General features: G+C 39.0%; 1 long non-coding RNA gene across 1 annotated transcript; it reads left to right on the forward strand.

Annotated features, from left to right (window-relative positions):
* Window positions 1-6,153: 6,153 nt before the first annotated feature.
* Window positions 6,154-7,197, forward strand: LOC131004332 (uncharacterized). The gene is made up of 2 exons (XR_009094972.1): window positions 6,154-6,784; window positions 6,867-7,197. It is a non-coding gene; the product is annotated as an uncharacterized LOC131004332 (long non-coding RNA).
* Window positions 7,198-7,384: the final 187 nt, after the last annotated feature.

Below are 7,384 nucleotides of genomic sequence, written 5' to 3' on the forward strand. Positions count from 1 at the left end.
ATTTATACGCCGATTTTGAAGTTGATGAGAATATCGCGAAATTTCAAAAAGCTTTTGAATTTAGCGGCAATTAACCCTTACTTTTATATATATATATAGATTGGTGCCAAAATACATATACTTTGAGATTGTTTGGAATTTTTCATAAATTTCAATTTTCCCCAAATCAAAGCTTACGTGGAAAAATTAATATTTATGTGGTAAGTCGTTTTGATTATTATTTTTTTTAAAAAGATTAAAAAATAAAAAGAAATCTTGTTTGACGCTTTATCGTTGACACCTTCATGTCGCCGTGCGACTTCCGATTGTGGTCCATTGAATTTTTTTTTATATTTTAATTAAAAAAAAAATCAAAACAACATCGTTTTGATCGATAAGTTTGCTACATCATTTTAATTTTTCCACGTAAGCTTTAATTTAGGTGAAATTGAAATTTATGGGAAATTCCAAAAAGTCTCAAAGTATATGTATTTTGGCACTAATTTCATAGTGTATGGAAAAAACTAAAATTTGACTGTAATGTATGAATTTACAGTCAATTAATCCTAAAATTTAATATTTTAATGTAATTTTGAAAAATTCCTTAATATTTTATTGTTTAATCACTAAAGTGCCAAGTCTCATTGAAGACAATTAAAACACCAAACACTTTAATAAAAATGAAAATAGTGAAATCTATACATTATTTAATAAATAGTATAAGATTGACTTAAACAAGAAACAAAACAAATACAACATCAGTCGCTTAGTCTCTCTCTTGCTCGTTGCCCATCTCCAAATCCACTTGAACAATACTGAAGACAGTGTTGCATCTAGGAATCCTGGAGAGATACAGTGAATGAGAGGCTTGATCGAGGCTGGAAGAGCCAAAGCAGCAGGAAATAAGGCCAGCAAGCACGTTGTGGGAAGATGAGAGAGATTAACACAATGTGACAGAAATACTGGAATCGCACTTGAAGGATCATGTGATTCGTGGAGAATTTAATGGAGTAAAAGGAGAGGACGAATAAAACGAGGGAGAGAAACGAAAACTTGTTCCAACTGCTCATCACACCAAAAACATGCCAACCCGCCTCATCATCAATCAATCATGACTTAAGATTGTTGATCATCAGCATGCAACCATACCTCAGTTCCAACCAACACATGGAGTAGTTTTTGTGATTATTTGATCGAATTTTGTTTATGAGCAGCAAAGTAGATATGGGTTCTTGAAATGGAGGGTTTTCTTTTTGTAGGGGACGAGTATAGACTTGGATTTGATAGGCACAAATGAAGCCATCAATTTTCATATCCTACAGGTGGGTTCCACATCAATTTCTTCCTAGTTTTTGTCGTTTTTTAAAAGATGATCGATAATAGTTTCTAATTTCTTCCTTTCGTGGCTCAAACCCCCGCCCTATGGATTAGAGGGAAGCATCTTACCCAATCAGCTGCGGTCCGTTTATATATATATTTGTGTAATTTTCGTATGTTACTTGTTGTTTATGATTTCGTAAGCTTATAATCCATTTTGTATACTCTGGTGTTGTAAAGTTTACTCTGGTGAAGATGCCAGAGCAGAGAGATCGCGCCGCTGCCTTCGCCAGAGGAATCGGTCTTCTGCCAGAGCAGAGAGATCGCGCTGCTGCCATAGTCAGAGCCGAGGCATATCAGAGTCAGAGTTGCCAATGCAGAGTCAACACTCCAGAGACAGAGTCAAAGTTTTCTTTGATGGTTGTTTACAGCTCGTTATTTTCAAAGCTTGCTATATAATGAGCAATTGGGTGTCTAATGTAGTAACACCAGTCAACACTCGTAACATTTTGTAAAATTCTCAGTTCGCGAATCAATAATAGAAGCTCCCTTTTCTTGGTCCCGTGGATGTAGGGTTTCAGCCCGAACCACGTAAATCTTTTATGTTCATCGCAATTTCTTCGTCAATTTACTTTACAAGTGGCGCCGTCTGTGGGAATTCTTGATCCACAACCGACGCAGGAATGTCGATGCCACGAATTGAGACCGAGAAGTTTACGGGGAAGAATGATTTTGGGTTATGGCGTATCAAGATGCGTGCATTGTTGACCCAGCAAGGTTTGGCGGCAGCTCTGAAAGGGGATGATGAATCTTCTTCATCGGCGGTTACAAGGGATTTCGCAGTAGCTGTGGAGGCAGAACTCAAGAAAGCAGAAATGCGTGAGAGGGCCCATAGCCTTATCATCCTATGCCTAGGTGATAAGGTTTTGAGGGAGGTAGCCAGGGAGAAATCTGCAGCGGCGGTGTGGGCAAAGTTGGAGGCGATTTACATGACAAAATCGCTTGCGAATCGGTTGTTCTTGAAGCAAAGGTTGTACTCCTACATAATCTTGGATGGAAAACCGATTGATGATCAATTGGAGGTATTCAATAAGATCATTGATGATCTTGAAAATGTTGATGTGCGAATAGGAGATGAGGATCAGGCAATTATCCTACTCAATGCTCTCCCGAGTTCATATGATCAACTCAAGGATGTTATGTTGTATGGGAGAGAAAGTGACATCACAGTGGAGGAGGTTCAGTCTGCTCTGAAATCTAAGGAACTGCAGAAGGCATCATCAACATCATCTCACAAGAAAGAGGTTGTTGGTGAGGGCTTGACTGTAAAATAGAAAGGGGATAAATCCAAGAAATCCAAGAATGAATTCAAGAAGGGTAAACAGGAGAAGGGAAACAAGAACTCTGATGATGATGTTCAAACTTGCTATCACTGCAAGAAGCCGGGCCATTGGAAGAGGGACTGCCACATTTGGAAGAAAAGCCAAAAGCAGTCCAACACTACCAAGAAGCAAGAGCCCAAGGAGCAAGAGCAGTGTGACACTGCAGAGGCTTTGAATGTGATGCAAGGTGATTTGGATGACCAATGGATACTGGATTCAGGGTGCTCCTTCCACATGTGTCCAGTTAAAAGTTGGTTTACTGATTTGCAATTTCAATCGGAAGGAACAGTGGTTCTTGAAAATAACTAGAGTTGTGAAATCAAAGGAAAGGGGAGTATAAAGTTCAGACTGCATGATGGCACCATCAGGACTTTGATGGAGGTGAGGTACATCCCTAGTCTGAAAAGGAATCTGATATCCCTTGGATCTCTTGAAACGAAGGGGTATGAATGGAGATCTGTAAAGGGTGGAGTTGTTGTCACCAAAGACAACAAGGTCATTTTGAAGGGGATGAGGCGGAATGGTTTATATTACCTTGAAGCAACAGCCATCACAGGGCAGTCCGACTCCATGAAGAAAGATGAATCAATCTTGTGGCATAAAAGATTGGCTCATGTTGGAGAGAAATGGCTCAATCAGTTGCTGAAACAGAACAAGATCAGCAACCCTATTCCATTCAAGGTGGACATGTGTGAGCAGTGCATCTTAAGCAAAAGCAAGAGACTCCCATTTGATACAGGTAAACATACATCTAAAGCTCCTCTGGATTATGTTTACTCTGATTTGTGGGGACCAACACAAACTGAAAGTCTTGGAAAAGGGAGATATTACATGTCTATAATGGATGATTACTCTAGGAAGTTGTGGATTTTCATCTTGAAGGATAAAACTGAGGCACTAGAGAAATTCAAAGTGTGGTGTAATGAGGTGGAGACTGAAAAGGCAACCAAGGTGAAGTGCTTGAGGACAGATAATGGTTTGGAATTTGTGTCCAAAGAGTTCAATGATTTCTGCTCTGGAAGGGGAATCCAGAGACACAAGACAGTCCCAGGAACTCCACAGCAGAATGGGGTTGTTGAGAGGATGAATAGGACCATTCTGGAAAGGATAAGGTGTATGTTGTTTGACTCAAGGCTGCCAAAGAAATTTTGGGCAGAGGCTGCTGTCACTGCAGCCTATTTGATCAACAAATCTCCTTCATCCGCTGTTGAATTCAGAATTCCAGATGAGCTCTGGTATGGTTCTACATCCAACTATTCACATTTGAAAACCTTTGGGTGCAGAGCATACATACATGTTAGACAAGAGAAGCTTGAACCAAGGGCCTTAAAATGTGTAATGTTGGGCTACCCCAAGGGTGTGAAGGGGTACAAGTTGTGGTGCACTGAACCAGGAATGGGGAGAGTATACATCAGCAGAGATGTAGTCTTTGATGAAGCTCTCATGCCTTATAAAGTAGGTTCTGATCCAGAGAAAGAAAATGCAGATGGTAAAATTCTGTTGGATGAATTGTTTGATAGGAACCATGCTGATAATGAATCAGGTGGAGCAACTGAAGTCTCTCAACAAGCTGCAGATGATGAAGATGTTGGGAGCAGCTCTGACAATCTAAGCTAATATCAACTAGCAAGGGATCGAGCAAGGAGGCAGCCCAAGCCACCTCAGAGATATAACCAAGCTGAGATGGTATACTTTGCTCTAAGCATTGCAGAGGAGCTGGAGTATCAGGAGCCCAAATCCTATGCAGAGGCTATGAAGGGACCAGAGAGAGAACAATGGCTCTTAGCCATGAAGGAGGAGATGAATTCTCTTGAAAGGAATGGTACCTGGATACTGGTGTCAAAGCCACTGAACAAGAAATTAGTAAGCTGCAAATGGATCTTTAAGAAGAAGATTGAGGTCATTGGAAAGGAGCAGACCAGGTACAAAGCAAGATTGGTGGCAAGAAGTTTCACTCAAAAGGTGGGAATTGACTACAATGAAGTTTTCTCACCTGTGGTTAAGCATACTTCCATCAGAGTTATGCTGTCAGTTGTAGCTCAGTTTGATATGGAGCTTGAGCAGATGGATGTTAAAACCGCATTTCTACATGGAGAGTTGGAGGAGAAGATACATATGGTCCAGCCTGAGGGGTTTGTACTTCCAGAGACAAGCAACAAGGTGTGTTTACTTCAGAAAAGCTTATATGGTCTCAAACAGAGTTCAAGGCAATGGTACAAAAGGTTTGATGAGCATATGGAGTTGATGGGATTCACAAAATCTGCATATGATAGCTGCGTTTATTTGAAGAAAATGAATGAAGTTACTGTTGCATATTTGCTGCTATATGTAGATGACATGTTAATAGCTAGCAAAGATAAGGCAGAAATCAAGGTAATCAAAGATGGTTTGAATTAAGAGTTTGAAATGAAAGATCTTGGTGCAACTAAAAGGATTCTTGGGATGGATATCGTGAGAGATAGGAAGGCTGGAAAGCTATGGTTATGTCAAAAAGATTACATATTGAAGATGTTAAGGAAATTCAATATGCATGAATCAAAGGCTGTTACAGTGCCCCTAGTTGTTCATCTGCAACTCTCAGATAAACAAAAGCCAAAGAATGATGCAGAGAGACACCAAATGATAAATATACCTTACTCAAATTTAGTGGGAAGCTTGATGTACACAATGGTCTGCACTAGGCCAGACATTGCACAAGCTATAAGTGTTATGAGCAGGTATATGGTGGATCCTGGCAGAGAGCATTGGGAAGCTCTCAAGAAGGTGCTGAGGTATCTAAAGGGCAGTGCAGACAGAGCTATTTTGTTCCAGAGGAAGGAAGACATCAGCAAGCCTTTCTTGATGGGATACACTGACTCTGACTATGCTGCTAACACAGACAACAGGAGATCTCAGTCAGGTTACATTTTCACACTCTTTGGATCAGCTGTTAGTTGGAAATCTTCACTACAATCTGTAGTTGCATTATCAACCACTGAAGCAAAGTACATGGCTGCAACCGAAGCTGTCAAGGAAGCTGTGTGGCTAAAAGGATTAGTGCACGATTTTGGTATTGAGGAAAGTTCTATAATTTTGAAGTGTGACAGTCAGAGTGCTTTGTATCTTATGAAACATCAAACTTTTCATGAGAGATCTAAGCATATAGATGTCAGAATGCATTTCATACGAGATATAGTTGATCAAGGATTGGTGAAGATGAAGAAAGTTGGGACAGAGGAGAATGCAGCTGATGCGCTGACTAAGGCTTTGCCTACTGCTAAGTTTGAGCATTGTCTTAAGTTGGTAAATCTGCTGATTTGAAGTTTGATACAGAATTAAAATGTTTCGGAGGAAGAACTGGAGCCTTTGTTATTGTTGTCGATTATTAGCTTAGAAATCAGGTGGAGATTTATTGTTTATGATTTCGTAAGCTTATAATCCATTTTGTATACTCTGGTGTTGTAAAGTTGTCATATCCCAGTTTTTAATCATTGATTAAAGACTTAATAATTAGGGTTCGGCATCCATTAATAATAAAAATGGTTTGATTTATCAGATGTCATTTAATTGTTTTATATGTGTCTTGATGTGCTTAATTCTTATTATTATTTGAATCCGTTTGAATTTTTAAAGGATCTTTATAAATATGGTGCACAAGTTTAATTAGTGGTTTGAGCATATTATATGAGCCTTATGGATTTTTTTTTTAGTGGGCATGAAGCCATGAAATTTCCTTTAAATGGGATATTAAGTTTTATAAAGTGTTTTACTTCAATAATTTTACTGCAAGGATTTCATAAAGAATCTTTTAATTGATCAGAGTCAAGAGCTCTATTTAAATTTGATACATCTTAACCGTAGCCTACTTCCCCACCATTACATTTTTTTTTCTTCTTCTTTCTTTTTCCCCACCACTACACCTAATCTTCCACTTCACTACCAACTTTCACCACCAACTCTCCTTTATGCAGACAATCAAATCCTCATAATCTTAGCAAATCTTATCATCAATCCTCTGCCATTTCAATTAGACAAAAGCCAAGTTTTAAAAGCTAAGTTTCATTCTATTAGTTCATCCGCTCTTTCCTTCTCTTTTCAACACACCCAACAAAGTTTAAAGTGCAGAGGTAAGTGTTCCAACCAATTCTCTTCTTCTTCCTTGGGGATACAACCCTCCATTTTAACTATGTTTATGTTTCCAAATTCCAGTAATCAAGCAGATTCAGATCCAAATTCATTGTTAAATTGTTGATTCGCAGATCCAACTTTGTGAGTTCAGAAAATTATCAAGGTTACCTCCTACTTTACTTTTTCCATACATTCATTTGTTAAATTACAAAACTATGATTCAAATGAAAACAGATAGAACACACGCATCCATTACCACTTCTTTTAGACTATTATTGTTTCAATTACATTAGCTTATCACCATCAGAGAACCACCAACAGAATAATACACACGCACACATTTTACTATATTTCTATCTATTACAAGTACAGATCAGTTTTTGTAAATAGAAATGAATGAAAATGAACAGAATTGAAACCCTAAGTGCTCTATGTGTGTTTTGTGCGTGTGACTGGAATTTGGGGGGGGTGAGAGCAGCCGACGGCTGCTCGCGGCCGGAGGCGGCGCGGCGGCAGCCGCCGCCTTTTTCCTTTGTCTATCTGAAACGAGAGAGAGATGGTTAGGGCTTCTGTAAAAATAAAAAAAAAGAGAGAGAGAT

Source organism: Salvia miltiorrhiza, unplaced genomic scaffold, assembly GCF_028751815.1.
Source record: "Salvia miltiorrhiza cultivar Shanhuang (shh) unplaced genomic scaffold, IMPLAD_Smil_shh original_scaffold_381, whole genome shotgun sequence".
Lineage (NCBI taxonomy): Eukaryota > Viridiplantae > Streptophyta > Magnoliopsida > Lamiales > Lamiaceae > Salvia > Salvia miltiorrhiza.